This window comes from Microtus pennsylvanicus, chromosome 17 (assembly GCF_037038515.1).
Source record: "Microtus pennsylvanicus isolate mMicPen1 chromosome 17, mMicPen1.hap1, whole genome shotgun sequence".
In the NCBI taxonomy this organism is placed as follows: Eukaryota; Metazoa; Chordata; class Mammalia; order Rodentia; family Cricetidae; genus Microtus; species Microtus pennsylvanicus.
This window is the reverse complement of record NC_134595.1, coordinates 6,335,189-6,351,652: the sequence shown is the minus strand read 5'-3', so window position 1 is coordinate 6,351,652 and position 16,464 is coordinate 6,335,189.

Sequence of the window (16,464 nt, the reverse complement as noted above, 5' to 3'; positions counted from 1 at the left end):
ATCCATTATGATCAAGTAGGCTTCATCCCAGAGATGCAGGGCTGGTTCAACATACGCAAATCTATCAATGTAATCCACCATATAAATAAACTGAAAGAAAAAAACCATATGATCATTTTATTAGATGCTGAAAAAGCATTTGACAAAATTCAACACCCCTTTATGATAAAAGTCTTGGAGAGATTAGGGATACAAGGGTCATACCTAAATATAATAAAAGCTATTTACAGCAAGCCGTCAGCTAACATTAAATTAAATGGAGAAAAACTCAAAGCCATCCCACTAAAATCAGGAACACGACAAGGCTGTCCACTCTCTCCATACCTCTTCAATATAGTGCTTGAAGTTCTAGCAATAGCAATAAGACAACATAAAGGGATCAAGGGGATTCGTATCGGAAAAGAAGAAGTTAAGCTCTCGTTATTTGCAGATGATATGATAGTATACATAAGCGACCCCAAAAACTCTACCAAAGAACTCCTACAGCTGATAAACACCTTTAGTAATGTGGCAGGATACAAGATCAACTCCAAAAAATCAGTGGCCTTCCTATACACTAAGGATAAGGAAACAGAGAGAGAAATTAGAGAAGCATCACCTTTCACGATAGCCACAAATAGCATAAAATATCTTGGGGTAACTCTGACCAAGGATGTGAAAGATCTATTTGACAAGAACTTTAAGTCTTTGAAGAAAGAAATTGAAGAGGACACCAGAAAATGGAAAGATCTTCCTTGCTCCTGGATTGGGAGGATCAACATAGTAAAAATGGCAATTCTACCAAAAGCAATCTATAGATTCAATGCAATCCCCATCAAAATCCCATCAAAATTCTTCACAGATCTGGAGAAGACAATAATCAACTTTATATGGAAAAACAAAAAACCCAGGATAGCCAAAACAATCTTATACAACAAAGGAGCGTCTGGAGGCATTACCATCCCTGTCTTCAAACTCTACTACAGAGCTACAGTATTGAAAACAGCTTGGTATTGGCATAAAAACAGAGAAGTCGACCAATGGAATCGAATAGAAGACCCTGACATTAACCCACAAACCTATGAACACCTGATTTTCGATAAAGGAGCTAAAAGTATACAATGGAAAAAAGAGAGCGTCTTCAACAAATTGTGCTGGCAAAGCTGGTTGTCAACCTGTAGAAGAATGAAAATAGATCCATATCTATCACCATGCACAAAACTCAAGTCCAAATGGATTAAAGACCTCAATATCAGTCTGAACACAGTGAACCTGATAAAAGAGAAAGTGGGAAGTACTCTACAACACATGGGCACAGGAGATCGCTTCCTATGTATAACCCCAGCAGCACAGACACTAAGGGCAACATTGAATAAATGGGACCTCCTGAGACTGAGAAGCTTCTGTAAAGCAAAGGACACTGTCACTAAGACACAAAGACAACCCACCAACTGGGAGAAGATCTTCACCAACCCCGCAACTGACAAAGGTCTGATCTCCAAAATATATAAAGAACTCAAGAAACTAGACCGTAAAAGGCTAATCAACCCAATTATAAAATGGGGCATTGAGCTGAACAGAGAATTCTCAACAGAAGAACTTCAAATGGCCAAAAGACACTTAAGGTCATGCTCAACTTCCTTAGCGATCAGGGAAATGCAAATCAAGAAAACTTTAAGATACCATCTTACACCTGTCAGAATGGCTAAAATCAAAAACACCAATGATAGCCTTTGTTGGAGAGGTTGTGGAGAAAGGGGTACACTCATCCATTGCTGGTGGGAATGCAAACTTGTGCAACCACTTTGGAAGGCAGTATGGCGGTTTCTCAGGAAATTCGGGATCAACTTACCCCTGGACCCAGCAATACCACTCTTGGGAATATACCCAAGAGAGGCCTTATCATACAACAAAAGTATATGCTCTACAATGTTCATAACAGCATTGTTTGTGATAGCCAGAACCTGGAAACAACCTAGATGCCCTTCAATGGAAGAATGGATGAAGAAAGTATGGAATTTATACATATTAGAGTACTACTCAGCAATAAAAAACAAGGACTTCTTGAATTTTGCATACAAATGGGTGGAAATAGAAAACACTATCCTGAGTGAGGTAAGCCAGACCCAAAAAGAGGAACATGGGATGTACTCACTCATATTTGGTTTCTAGCCATAAACCAAGGACATTGAGCTTATAATTAGTGATCCTAGAGAAGCTAAATTCGGAGAACCCAAAGAAAAACATATAGGCATCCTCCTGAATATTAATCTTCAGCAAGCGATGAAAGGAGACAGAGACCCAAATTGGAGCACAGGACTGAAATCTCAAGGTCCAATTCAGGAACAGAAGGAGAGAGAGCACGAGCATGGAACTCAGGACTGCGAGGGGTGCACCCACACACTGAGACAATGGGGATGTTCTATTGGGAACTCACCAAGGCCAGCTGGCCTGGGTCTGGAAAAGCCTGGGATAAAACCGGACTCTCTGAACATAGCGGACAATGAGGACTACTGAGAACTCAAGAACAATGGCAATGGGTTTTTGATCCTACTGCACGTACTGGCTTTGTGGGAGCCTAGGCAGTTTGGATGCTCAACTTACTAGACCTGGATGGAGGTAGGGGTTCCTTGGACTTCCCACAGGACAGGGAACCCTGATTGCTTCTCGGGATGGGGGGGGACTTAATTGGGGGAGGGGGAGGGAAATGGGAGGCGGTGGCGGGGAAGAGACAGAAATCTTTAATAAATAAATAAATTAAAAAAAAAGTTTAAAAAAATTTTTTTTAAAAAAAATATTGTAATGTTCAGGGGCCTCACCACAACATGAGGAACGGTATTAAAGGACCACAGCATTAGAAAGATTGAGAACCACTGTGTCCCTTTCTGCCTTCTGTCTCTTTGCTCTGTGCTCTGAAATCTGGCAATATGACTTGGACTACAGTAAGGTAGTTAGAGAATTTAAGCACTGACTCTCCATGTCTTAGGTAGTTTATATAATTTATTAGTCTACTATTATGTTAATAATAGGTTTATTTATCTTTGGGTTATATATAAACCATTCTAATTCTACCCTATGTCAGAAACCCACCTTGGAGTAACCTATTCTACCTCATAGAACCTTTTCTTTTCTATTTCCATGGCACATAAAAACACTCTTAAAAAACTAAAATAGTTGATATCCAAGAAACATCACAGTGGTGTTTGCAGTTCTAGACTGTGGGACCACCAAACATCACAGTGGTGTTTGCAGTTCTAGACTGTGGGACCACCAAACATCACAGTGGTGTTTGCAGTTCTAGACTGTGGGACCACCAAACATCACAGTGGTGTTTGCAGTTCTAGACTGTGGGACCACCAAACATCACAGTGGTGTTTGCAGTTCTAGACTGTGGGACCACCAAACATCACAGTGGTGTTTGCAGTTCTGGACTGTGGGACCACCAAACATCACAGTGGTGTTTGCAGTTCTAGACTGTGGGACCACCAAACATCACAGTGGTGTTTGCAGTTCTGGACTGTGGGACCACCAAACATCACAGTGGTGTTTGCAGTTCTAGACTGTGGGACCACCAAACATCACAGTGGTGTTTGCAGTTCTAGACTGTGGGACCACCAAACATCACAGTGGTGTTTGCAGTTCTGGACTGTGGGACCACCAAACTTCCCCGAACTTCCACTGTCATTTTCCACGTACGTGCAGATAGGATAAATATCATTACCCAAGACGACTATTCCTATAGAAACATTCTCCAGTGAGACAAATCTTATTATATGAAACTTAAAAGAACAAGTATAAATCTAATCAAAGAATTCAAGGAGTTTAGATAAGACATGAGCAAACACCTGAATAAAGAGGGCAGGATAAAATCTTAATTTATGCTCCAAGAAAACACAAATATATTGCTAAATTAAATAATAAAGATATTCAGGATTTGAAGGGTTAGATTAACAAGGAGATAGATATACTGAAGAAAACTCAACCTGAAATAAAGATGGGCTTGAAAAGCTCAACAAACCAAGTTTATAACTTAGCAAAGCTTTAACTGTAGAATGGCTCAAGAAGATAGGATACCACAATGTGATGATAAAGTAAAATAATTGGACCACTCAAGCAAAAACTAAGATAAAGCTTTAAAGAATACAGAAGAAATGTGCAAGAACTCTGGGGAAATCCTATGAATCCTAGATATAGAGAAAAGATACAAACCCCTGCTCAATATCACAGGCCAGCTCTTCAAGATGACAGAAGGAAAATTTCCCCCAGACTAAGGGAATGTACACTCATACAGATACAAGAAGCAAAGTAAACACCAAACAGACAAGACAAGAATTTACTCATGCCATGTGGTAGATAAAACACTAAATATACAGGACAAAGGAAGGGTCTTGACACCTGATAGAGAAAAGTCACAAGAAACATGAGTGGAAACTCATTAGAATTATGAATGATTCCTCAATGAAAATCTGAAAAGTCAGCAAACATGGAACAATGTGCTTCGGGTTTTAAACAATCACAAATGTCAATACATACCATTATCCCAGGAAAACTATCTTCCATAATTAGAGGAGAAAGAAAAACTTTCCACTGTATTGACAGGCTAAAAGAATTCATGTCCAGCAAACAAGCTCACAGAGAACACTAGAAGTAATACTTTTGGCAAGAGGCTATAGAGAGAAAACAGATGAAGCTATAATTATTGAAACACAAAATAGAACTAAAGCCATAAACAGCAAAAAGCGACAAAATGATGGTAATTAGCACACACCTTTAAATACTAATGGCCTCAATTCCCCAATCCAAAATCACAGATTAGTGGATGGATTTAGAAGTAAGATTGAGTGTTTTGTTGTCTAAAAGAAATATATTTTATCTTCAAGGATAAAATGAAAGGATGATAAAAATTATCCCAAGCAAATGAGACGAGAAACCAAACATGTGTCACTATTTTAGTATCTGACAAAATAGACTTATACAAAAAAATCAAAAGAGATAGAAAGAAACACTTCATTCTAATCAAGGAAACAATTAACAAAAATACATTACCATCCTAAACACATACATACATATATACATACATACATTTCTGGTGTATTCAATTTCATGAAAAGCATGCTATTAAACTTTAAGGCACAGATAAATGCCAACTCAATATTAACAGGTGATATCAATACCAAACTTTCTCATCTATCTTAAAACGAAACATCAGAATTAAATGATATTACACATCACAGTGGCCTAACAGTTATCCACAGAATATTCCAAACACCAAAGAACACATTCTACACATAGACACATATACTAGAATACAAAATAAATCTTAACAAACACAAAAAAAATGAAATAATTCCAAGTATCTCGTGTAACCACAATACAATAAGGCTTGAAATCAATATCAAAATAATTTCCAATCCTTCTCCTGTAGCCTTACTATCAAGGGATCTTTCAGTCAAAGTGGGAGCTTCAATTTCTTTTGCAACCCCCATTCACCTGATCTCAGACTAACCAGCCATCCCTTTCCTCCTCCTAGCCACCCACCCTACTGGTTCCAACATGTCATTTCCTCTGCTGCCCTCCCAGGTGGACCCCTAAGTCTGGAAAACCCAAAACCCTTCTGTTGTTAGACACAATTCCCTGACTACCATCCAATTTCAGGACCCTACCTGGTACATTACTCAAGCCCAGCCCCCACTTTCACTCCAAAGCCTTAAGGGACTTAATTTTACCATCTCTGATCTCCTATATCTTTTCCTTGTAACACCCCTACACTTGCAGTTAAGAAAACTAACAGAAACTGTCACCTGGTTCAAGACCTCTGGTTCATTAATTCTGCAGTGGTCCCCCTCTATCCCATGGTGCCTAATCCCTACACCCTTCTTTCCACTGTCGCTTCAGGGACCTCTCATTTCTCTATCCTGGACCTCAAGGATGCTTTCTTCTCTATCTCCCTCCACACTCAGTCTCAAAATATCTCTGCTTTCACCTGGACTGACCCTGACACTCACCTCTCCACACAGCCCACCTGGATTGTCCTACCCCAGGGGTTCTGTAATAGCCCACACCTATTTAGCCAGGCCCTACCTTCTGACCTATTCTCTTTGTCTCTCCCCAAATCTAAATTCATACCATTTTTTATGATATTCTCCTTTGCAGCCCATCTCTACAAATTAGCCAAACTAACATCTCTGTTCTTCTAAATTTCTTGTCCAGCCAGGGCTATAGAGTCTCACATTCCAAGGTCCAACTATCCACTCCTCAGGGCACTTCTTTGGGATGAACCATTACCCCAACCCACAAATCTATTACTTTGGATAGAAAACACCTAATTCAGTCTCTTCCAGTCTTGTACCCGCACAAAATAAAGGCAATGCAGATATCAAAGAATATTTACCAGTTTATTGTTAAACTTACTGAACCAAAGTTCCAGCGTAGCACAGGTAGTGAGGAACAAAAAAGGGGCAAGCCGCCTCTCCGCGCACCATTTATTGGCAGGCATTCGCCTGAGGCAAACCCCGCCCTCTAAAGGGGGCTGAATTAACCCCTTCATCTCCCCCTTTTGTCTAAATAAGACACAACTAAACCAAATATAACTATAACAATAATAACAAATGATAAATATAACAAACAATATTGAGAGCAAAAGTTTTGCTAAAGAGTAACTACAATTAAATAATCTTCAACTCCATCAAAGATCTGAGAAGGGAGTAAATATTACTTAACAAAAGAGAGATATCCAAAATGTGCAACAAATGACAGAGACAACTGACTGCCTGGGCAATCACCCAAAATCTCGTTTGCAATGTTGAGTCAACCAACTTTGGCTAAGGCCTAACAGCATACCATTCTCAAATGCAAGGAACTTTCTTAGGATTATCCTACCCTGTCTTGGCAAGATAAGACAATCCTGTTTTATATCTTAGTCAGTAGTTGAGGTATGGGTTTTTCTTAACCCAAAGGCCAGTTCTGCCAAGAAGACAAGCTCCCAGTGGAGTGTCTTTGGTGCTCAACGTTCTCTCGGGAGTAGAGTGGTGTTGCCAGGAGTAAATTGTGTCTCGATGGCACAGAATTCTAGGTTAGATTAAAGGCCATTTTCTACAGCTCTTCAAAGAGGCTGAAGATTATACTATCTATACTGAAAATAATCTCTATGTATCTAAAAGACCTGATTAACCTAAAAATAATATGACAAACATATAATTCTCAATACCTATCTAATTTGAAAACTAAGGGAATAAACAATTGTGCAATGTATGAAGACAATGATCTTCACCTGTAAACAATGTCATTACTTATTAAATGTAAACAATGCTATTACATAAATAGTACCAGAGGTAGAAATGTACATTGTGATATGATAGATGTATCCATACAATATAAGCATACTCTTATACCAAAATAGAGGTAGGAACACTCACATTCAATATTCAATATAGCAATATACAAGAAACAGTACCAACATAATTTTTTAAAAACAGTAAGTCACAAATACCAATCATCCCATCAACCCAGTTAATCCCCCTCTTTTTTTTTTAATAATATACCCCTAATTCCATACAATATCTCCCCATCCCCTCACCCCTAAACCAACCACTAAAAGATGTCCCTAACCCTGTGAGCAAACTCTGTTGGGAGAGGGGACGTCATCCTCTTAGATTGCTTCTAGCTGACATGGGGGCGACGTTCTTCTTAGGGGCCCCTGTGAAAGCAAACGATGGTAAAATTCCCAAATTAACCTTTGATCTAAGAAAATTATAACTAGTGTCTGTGTGTTTCGAGAAGGTCCGGCCAGAGCGTTGTCAAAAATGTGCATCATATGAAATTGTCTCTTGCAGTTGGTACCAAAAAACAGGTCTAAAATTAGTGCTTAAAAAAAAAAAATTTATGACGTCATAAAAACCAGATTGAGTTGATGTTTTGTACAGCCTTAGTTAATCTTTGTAAAAAGTCACTAAAGGGTTCTCTCTGACCCTGTTTAACTGTGACAAATGATTCCATTCTCTGTCCTGGGTCTTGTACTCTGTCCCAAGCCCTTAAGGCTGCTGTAGTACACATGGAGAGTATGTTTTCATCCAAATTAGCTTGTTCCTGAGGGTCTGAAAAGGCCCTTCACCTAGAATTTTATCTAGGGAAACGTCAATTCCCTTCGCCTTTTCCTGCTGTTCTAAAAGTCTAGCCTCTTGCCTGAATAAGCATTTCCATTTTAATTGCGGTCCACTCTCAAGGACCGCGGAGCTCAGCTGGAGCCAGTCCAAGGGGGTTGCTTTGCTTGTTGTGGCCCAAGATTTTAGCATCTCTTTAACAAAAGAGGAGTGCATCCCAAAAGACATGATGGCCTGTTTAATTTCTTTGAGATCATTCATACGGACAGGCTCCCATGTATCTTCCTTGATGACCCTAGGGTTTCTGGAACCAACCACCTTTTCTGTTGTTATTACAGGAAAGGCATGTAGGGCTGTAGGTAGAGCTTTGTGAAAATTGTCCCGGAGGGATTTATCCACAGATGTAGTTAAAATTTGCCTTTCTACCCTTTGCTCTTCTTCATCAGAATTTAGAAATTCCTCAATCTTTTCAATTCTATTCACCATTGCTTTTTGTAATGTCTGAATCTCCTGCCCAGAATTATGTTCTAAAGCCTTCTAGAGTATGAAATTTGTCCAGTAGAGATAACTTGTCATCTTTGGACATAATTTTTATGGCATAAACCGTGCCTTCTTGTATTGACAATCTTTCCGCCAATCTGTCATAAGCTTTAGACAAAATTTGATTGTCACATTCAGCAGTTTTGATTCTCTCAGTTAATGTTTCAGTTCCTACAGAAAGGGACTGCTGAAACTTACGATCTAATTCAGCTGTTCCTTCTTCCATAGTAATGAATTTCTCCTTAACATCAGCCTGTACCTTTTCTAGATTTTGCTCAGTTAACCGAGTCATGTTAAACAAAGATTTGTTTTCTTCCTGGAGAACTTCAAACTGATTCTTGAGAAGATTGTTGTCGCTCTCAATAGTTTTCAAACGTTCAACCTCTGCCTTAAGAGATTTGATCATTTTCCTATTATCAAACCAAATAGTGCTAAGGAAAATTAAGAATCCCAGGAATATCCATATATGTGGTGTGGTAGACACCTCTTGTAAGATCTCCCAAATGGTGCACTCAAAAAAACTATTGAAATAGGCTGCGGTCACATTCTCAGACATTATTTAGAAAAGAAAAAGTTCTCTTACCTGTAATAACTGGTTCCTGCCAGTGGTGGCGAAAGAGTCCAGTGGAATCCACGTGTCCTAAATCTGAAATAAAACGACTCAAAAACAAAATTGAAACAGACACCAGGCTGATAAGTATTTTTTGCCGGGGCTCTCAGGCCGCTGTCACGTGACCTGAGCGCTGGCGGCGGTGGGAGGGGGAGCAGACACAGGCAGCGCGCGCGCCGGCGGGCGGGCACAGGAAATCTGGCCGGGGCGGCTCGGAACAGAGGCTTAGGCGCTGTTAAAAAGGCTCTGTCGATATCAAACTCACTGCTTGATACTCTAACAAGCAGCAGGGAAAATCGAGTCGCTCAGAATCTCAGCTGTTTCAGCGCGCGCCCAGAGAGACTGCTCAGAATCTCAACTTCTTCCGCGCGCGCCCAGAGAGACCGCCGCAGCGACCCGGGGTGCAAGAGACTCCGATTCGGGGCCGGTTCTCGGCAAAGCCCCACGTTGGGCGCCAAATGTACCCGCACAAAATAAAGGCAATGCAGATATCAAAGAATATTTACCAGTTTATTGTTAAACTTACTGAACCAAAGTTCCAGCGTAGCACAGGTAGCGAGGAACAAAAAAGGGGCAAGCCGCCTCTCCGCGCACCATTTATTGGCAGGCATTCGCCTGAGGCAAACCCCGCCCTCTAAAGGGGGCTGAATTAACCCCTTCACAGTCTCCTCTACTAAAGAGGAAATTTTATCATTTCTAGGACTGGCTGGCTTCTCACATTCCTGGATCCCCTCTTTCTCCCTCCTTGTTCAACCCTTATATAAGGCAGCCTTGCCTCCCCCCACATGAACCCCTTCTCAATTCCATTACTAAACCTTTTCAGAAGCTCCAACAGGCTCTCCTCCAGGCTTTTGTCCTTCATCCCCCAGACCTAATTCATCCCTTCTCCCTCTATGTAACAGAAAAAGAGAGATATGCCCTTCAGGTTCTAGACCACCAGCTGGGACCTTCCTTTGCGCCTGTAGCACACCTGATGAAAACATTAGACCTCACCACCCAGGGATGGCCACCCTGCATATGTGCTTTAGCAGCTGCTGAGTTTCTCACTCATGAAACAAACAAACTAACCTTAAGTCACCCACCACTATCTTTTCCATCTCATAACTTATAAATGCTTATAAGCTCTACCTCCCTCCTGGGTTATTTCTCTCCAGGTGGCACTAGTAGAAGGTGCTACATTTACTTTCCAAACTTACCTGGTCCTCAATATCTCAAATTTCTTTCCTCAACCAAACACTCCCCATCTCATTCTTGTGCTGAAACCCTAGAGGAACTACTACTCCATCCCACACACATACAGGAGGCACACTGCCTCAGGTCACCTATACCTGGTACACAGATGGCAGCTCCTTTTTACATGAGGGGACCTAAAAAGCAGGCTATGCCATAGTGTCAGATGCTGGGGCAGTTGAGGCACAGGCAATCCCCACCCACACTACTAACAGACTGAACTAACCCCTCTCACCTGTGCCTTCCAATTGGCACAACTGGACAATGATTTAACGTTTACACAGACTCCAAATATGCTTTTCATATCCTTCTGTCCCACACTGCCATCTGGAAAGAACATGGACTACTTAAAACAAAGGGAGGATCTATAACTAACTCAGGTCAAATTATGGCCATGCTAAAAGCCCCTCATCTACCCAAAGCTATAGGAATTACTCACTGTCGGTCTCATCAGACTGATAGCTCCAACACATCTAAAGGGAACAATAGAGCTGATGAGGCAGCTAGAGCAACAGCCCTCTGAGGCCCAGACTCACCGCACTCACTCAGGGAGTCCATACACTACAACCCACATCACTATAGTCACCCCTGACTCTTGACAAATTCTGTCCTGTCTACACCAGATCTTTCGTCCTAATAGCCAGGCTCTGTCTCATTTTCTCAAGGCTCACCTCCAGCCCATCCCTGAGGACTTGCACTTCCTAAGAACTATCATTGCCTCTTATAAAATTTGTCAGATGTTAGACCCTAACTCCAGATATCACAGTCCCCCTTTTCCTACCCATCAGGCCAGGGCCTCACTCCCAGGGACTGACTGGTAACTTGGCTTTACCCACATGCCCATAGTCAGATGAGTTAAGTATCTCCTGCTTCTAGTGGACATGTTCTCAGGCTTGGTGAAAGTATTCTCCACCACTAACAAAAGGGCTCACACAGTCTTTGATCCTCTCCCCTGTGAGATTATTCCCTGATTCAGAATCACCACCTCCCTCCAGTCAGACAGTGGTCCTGAATTCACATCAGAGACTAGTTAAAGGTGTCAGTATCTTTTGGCTAACAGACATTTTAAAGTTCCAGTCTCGTAAGATTTCCTATCAGGGTTCAAAATAAAGACACCACAATAAGCAAAAGGAACTAAAATCTAAGGATTAAAAAATCTAGTCACGACTCGTTCTTTCTACCCATGTCTCTCAATTATTCTTTCTTCCTTGAACTGTATTCTAATCCTTCTGTCCTGTCTATAATCTCTTATCTCTAATTCTGTCTTAATCCTAATTTCAATTCCTATTTAATTTTTGCTATTTTTTTTCTGCTGCTGCTTTCTCATTTTTCTATCTCTGATAATTTCTAGGATGTCTTTGTTTCTGTTACCTCTTCTTTTCTCTTTGTTCTTACCCAGCTGTATAGACCCACAAAACCTTGTAGGTATAGGTAACCAGGCAACCTTCATAAACAGACAAGGAAAGTTTATGGTCCTTGATCGATTAGCATGTTTGTCAAATGTTAGCAAGCTTCAATGTTAGCAAGCTCTTAAGCTTGATGCTTATCACAGGCACTCATGGAGGTTTGTCTTTCGCTGGGCTGTGGGGAGATGGTTAATTATTTTTCCTGAAAGTAAGACATAAACAGTAAATCTCCTGGACTAACATCAGTAAACTGAGGTGAAGGTGAGGTGAGGAGTTAGGAATCTTTTAATGCAAACTTAGTTTTAGGGCACCACTTCTCTTATCTATAAGTGAGGTAAAACCAAGGCATAGTTATTTTTTTATCTGTGTGAGCAGCTATGAATTAACAGCTTTGGGCAAGTAGTAAATCTATGTTCTTGGATATCTGGGGATGTCTTAAGTGGAATGCTTTTTTCCTGGACCCGAAACACTGATTAAATGCCTGTCAATAAAGGTAATTGCAGGAAGGCAGATCTCTATGTTTGCATAGGAGAGAGGAGCAAGAGCCTGGTAGTGGGAAGCAGGTTTCCTGACTGTGTGACTGTCTTCACACATAGCACAAATAGTGCTGAACTGTGGGAGATAAATCCCAGATTTGTAACAGAAAAGAATAGTTACAGCGAGAAACCTTATAGCAAGAAACACCACTTTACTCATAAGGCAATAACACCAATATGCTCTGAACCTTTGTTTATTCCTCCAAAACAGAGTCCCAGACTCTGACGGATTGACCTCATGAAAAAGATGGCTGACTAATTGCTGTATAACGATGTGGCTTTAGCACTTGTCATTTTCATATCTTATATCATCCTCAGTCCTCAGGGAAGAGAATGAACTAACTGCTCCTGAAAACACATTCCTGTCACAGAAACTTCACCTTAACTAGGTAAAGCGCTTGCCTCTGGACCTTTTCAGCCACCCCTCTTTTCAGGCAACCTCCTTCAATTGTGCCATTTGACCTCCTGTATGGGAGGCCACTTCTAACTACTGACCTCCTATCCAACCCTCACCTCTCCTTGATTATCTAGTCACCCCCTGCTTTATCATCTTCATTCCCTCCTATGGAACTTTACTGACTACTCCCTTCCCCAACCATGCACCAATCCCTGCCCATCCCCAGTCAACATCAGGGATCAGGTCCTTCTCTCTTCTCCAAACCAATACCCCTCACTCCTTTCCCCTAAATGGCAGGGCACCTTCAAAGTAATTCTTGTAGTCCCCAGAGTAACTAAGCTTGATGGTCTCCCTCATTGGATTCATGTATCCCATCTCAAACCCTTTCCCTTCTTCCACCTCAAGATAATATTTCTTCATACACAGCAACCCCAACAGGGCCCTGCTCCCTTAAGTTTCAGAGGACACTGAGATCAACTGTAACATGAGGGTCTGATTGTAGGGCTTTCTGTCCTGCCCAGTTCCCACAGCCAGTAAACCCCAAAGAAAATCACATAGCGGTCTCCATAAGTTATAAACTGATTAGCTCATTAACTCAGGATTTTTAATAGCTCTTATAACTTATTACCCATTATTATAACCCATTATTTTTATCTATGTTAGCCACATGGCTCAGTACCTTTTTCAGCGGGGCAGGTCACATCCTGCTTCTTCTGTGGTGGGCAGGACTCGGGAGGAGCTTCTTTCTTCCCAGAATACTCCTGTTCTCATTGCCCCACCTCTACTTCCTGTCTGGTTTTCCAGCCTATACTTCCTGCCTGACTATTGGCCAATCAGCATTAAAACATAATTGACAAAATACAAAATTATCTTATACCAATCAACTGCTTTGTCTCCAATTCCAGAAGAATGTGGCTTCACCACACAGCTGTAGTCAACTTTACCAAATTGAGAATGCCATGTGCTTTCTTTCCTGACCCCTCTCCATGTTCTCCCGTCTCTACTAATCACACCCTTCTTCATCAATTTCCTCCCTAAATATCTCCAATAACATATTCAAAATTTCTAATTAAACTAATTAGCTGTTGTTACAGGCCTAAGAACCATTAGCCACAGAGCTGGAGGCATAAAGACTATTAAACATGCCCAGGTAGTAAGAAACAATAACATCCCAGAGATATCCACACCCCCAAACTCAGAAAGGAGACTCAGAGAACAGATTTCAGTATAACTTCTTACTATTGACTGCCCTCAGCAATCAACCACCTGGGTCTCCTGAGTGCTAAGGTGATGTCATGATGATGGGGAAGGCACAGGTGCTTTAAGGTTTGTTTGTGTGAAGATAAAGAAAGCTTAATTGGTGATAAAAAAGAAAGTGACATGAGATCTATAAAAGAACAAATCATATTCCAGATTCTTCTTTCTCGGTACGTTACTTTCCATAACTTACATTAACCAACAGAATTCTGATAAGCTGTTAATCTAGTTCAGGCAGAGTACTTACTAAACACCATACTGTCACTTCACACTCAGAGCTATAAGATCAGGATTTAAATTCCCTTTGGTTGTTTTCTAATTAGAGACTTAAAAGGTGCTTTTCGTTGTGCTGAGAAAATTTGTCACAGTTTCCTAGATAGAAGACAGAGTGCGAAAGCTTCCGACCAGCATCATTTCCGGCATGAGTGCACTCTTGTTTCTACAATACAAATTTCAGTGTAGATTGTAAACACTGGGGATGTTAATGGTCTAAAACTTAACTTCCACAAACTCTGAAAAATTCCTATCAACTCCAGGGAGTTGACTTGGATTCACCCAAACAGGTCAGATCCACTCCAGATAAGTACCATCCTCGCTTTCCCTGGTCTTGGGAACCCCTCCCTCAATTACCAGGACTTAAGAAGAAAAAAATTTTTCCTTAAACTTAACTTTATAGTCAGTCCTGCCAGCATCTTGCCAGCTCCAAACTGCGCTGGATGGTTCCCCAGAGCCTGGACAGTGGTGAGGCAACCAGATACTCCAGAACGTGGCCAGTACCCCTGCTTTCTCAGGTTCCCCAATATGTGATACCCCAAGATGAGCAGAAAGCAGCTCAAGAACCCGGTGCCCTCATTTCCTACCCTCTCTTGCCATCTCTAACTCACTTTTTATAACGAAGAAAAAAGAAAGAATGCTAGCATTTCCGGCACCACCTCGCCAGTCCCAGGGTCCTATGGCCATGCATGTGTTTTCAGTACTCGGGCAGATATCTAGGCAGCCCCGGGGTCCTATGGCCATGCATGTGTTTTCGGTACTCGGGCAGATATCTAGGCAGCCCCGGGGTCCTATGGCCATGCATGTGTTTTCGGTACTCGGGCAGATATCTAGGCAGCCCCGGGGTCCTATGGCCATGCATGTGTTTTCAGTACTCGGGCAGATATCTAGGCAGCCCCGGGGTCCTATGGCCATGCATGTGTTTTCGGTACTCGGGCAGATATCTAGGCAGCCCCAGAGTCCTACAGCCATACATGCATTTTCAGTATTCTGGCAGATATCTAGGCAGCCTGAGTCCTACGGCCATGCATGATTGTCAGTATCCAGGCAAATGCTGAATTCAGCCCAGGATCCCAAGTCTTTAGTCAGTGTGTAACCTATGCACGTGTGCTGCCAGCCTAAGTATGTCTCTATACGCATACTCCATATATGCATACGGCCCCTTTAAAAATGAGCTCAGCCCATTCCTCTCTCTCTCTCCATCACTTTCTTTTCTGAGGCAGCCCTCTGTGAACCCCTCTTTTCACCCCTATCAATAAACTTCCACGTGGGTTTCTTGTCCATTGTGGTTCATTCTCACTGCCACTAAACTACAATGACTAGTGAGTTGAAGTGCCTGTTACACAATCAAGGACCTGCATTTTTATCCCTAAAACCTACATTAGAAGCTGGACATGTGACCCTGCCTGTAACTCCAGTCCAGTAGGTAGACACAGACAAGAGGATCACGGTGATGGCTGGCTGCCAGCATAGCTCCAGGTCTCGTGAGAAAAACCAATCTCAATAAAATGAAGTGGGAAATGACAGAGCAGAATACCCACGGTCCTCCTGGCCTCCACACACTCACCCACAGGCATACACATTCACACACGGGTGTGTACACCCCACACATACATACCATACACAATGTGGTGGCTTGAAAGAAAATGGTCCCTCAGGGAGCAACACAATTAAGGAGGTGTGGCTTTGTTGGAGCAGGTGTGGCCTTGTTGGAGGAAGTGTGTCACTGTGGGGCAGACTTAGAGGTTTCCTATGCTCAAGTTATGCCCAGAGTAGACACAGACTCCTGCTGCCTGCAGATGAAGATATAGAACTCTCAGCTCCTTCTCCAGCACCATGTCTGCCTACATGCCAGTTAATACTCTGAAGTTTTAAGCTAGCCCCAGTTAAATGTCTTCCTTTATAAGAGTTGCCATGGTCATGGTGTCTCTTCACAGCACTAGAAACCCTAAGACACACACTAAATAAATGAATAAATAAAAGAATAAATAATAAAATTAAATTCAACTTACCAAAGCAAGTAAGATTTTGAAGAAAGTGTTTTTTGTTCTATGATGAGAAAGCAACAATTAAATGCTTCCTGTTACTAATGGGATAAAGAGAGAGGGCAGCTGTTAGATCGGGGGAAGGGGGGCTG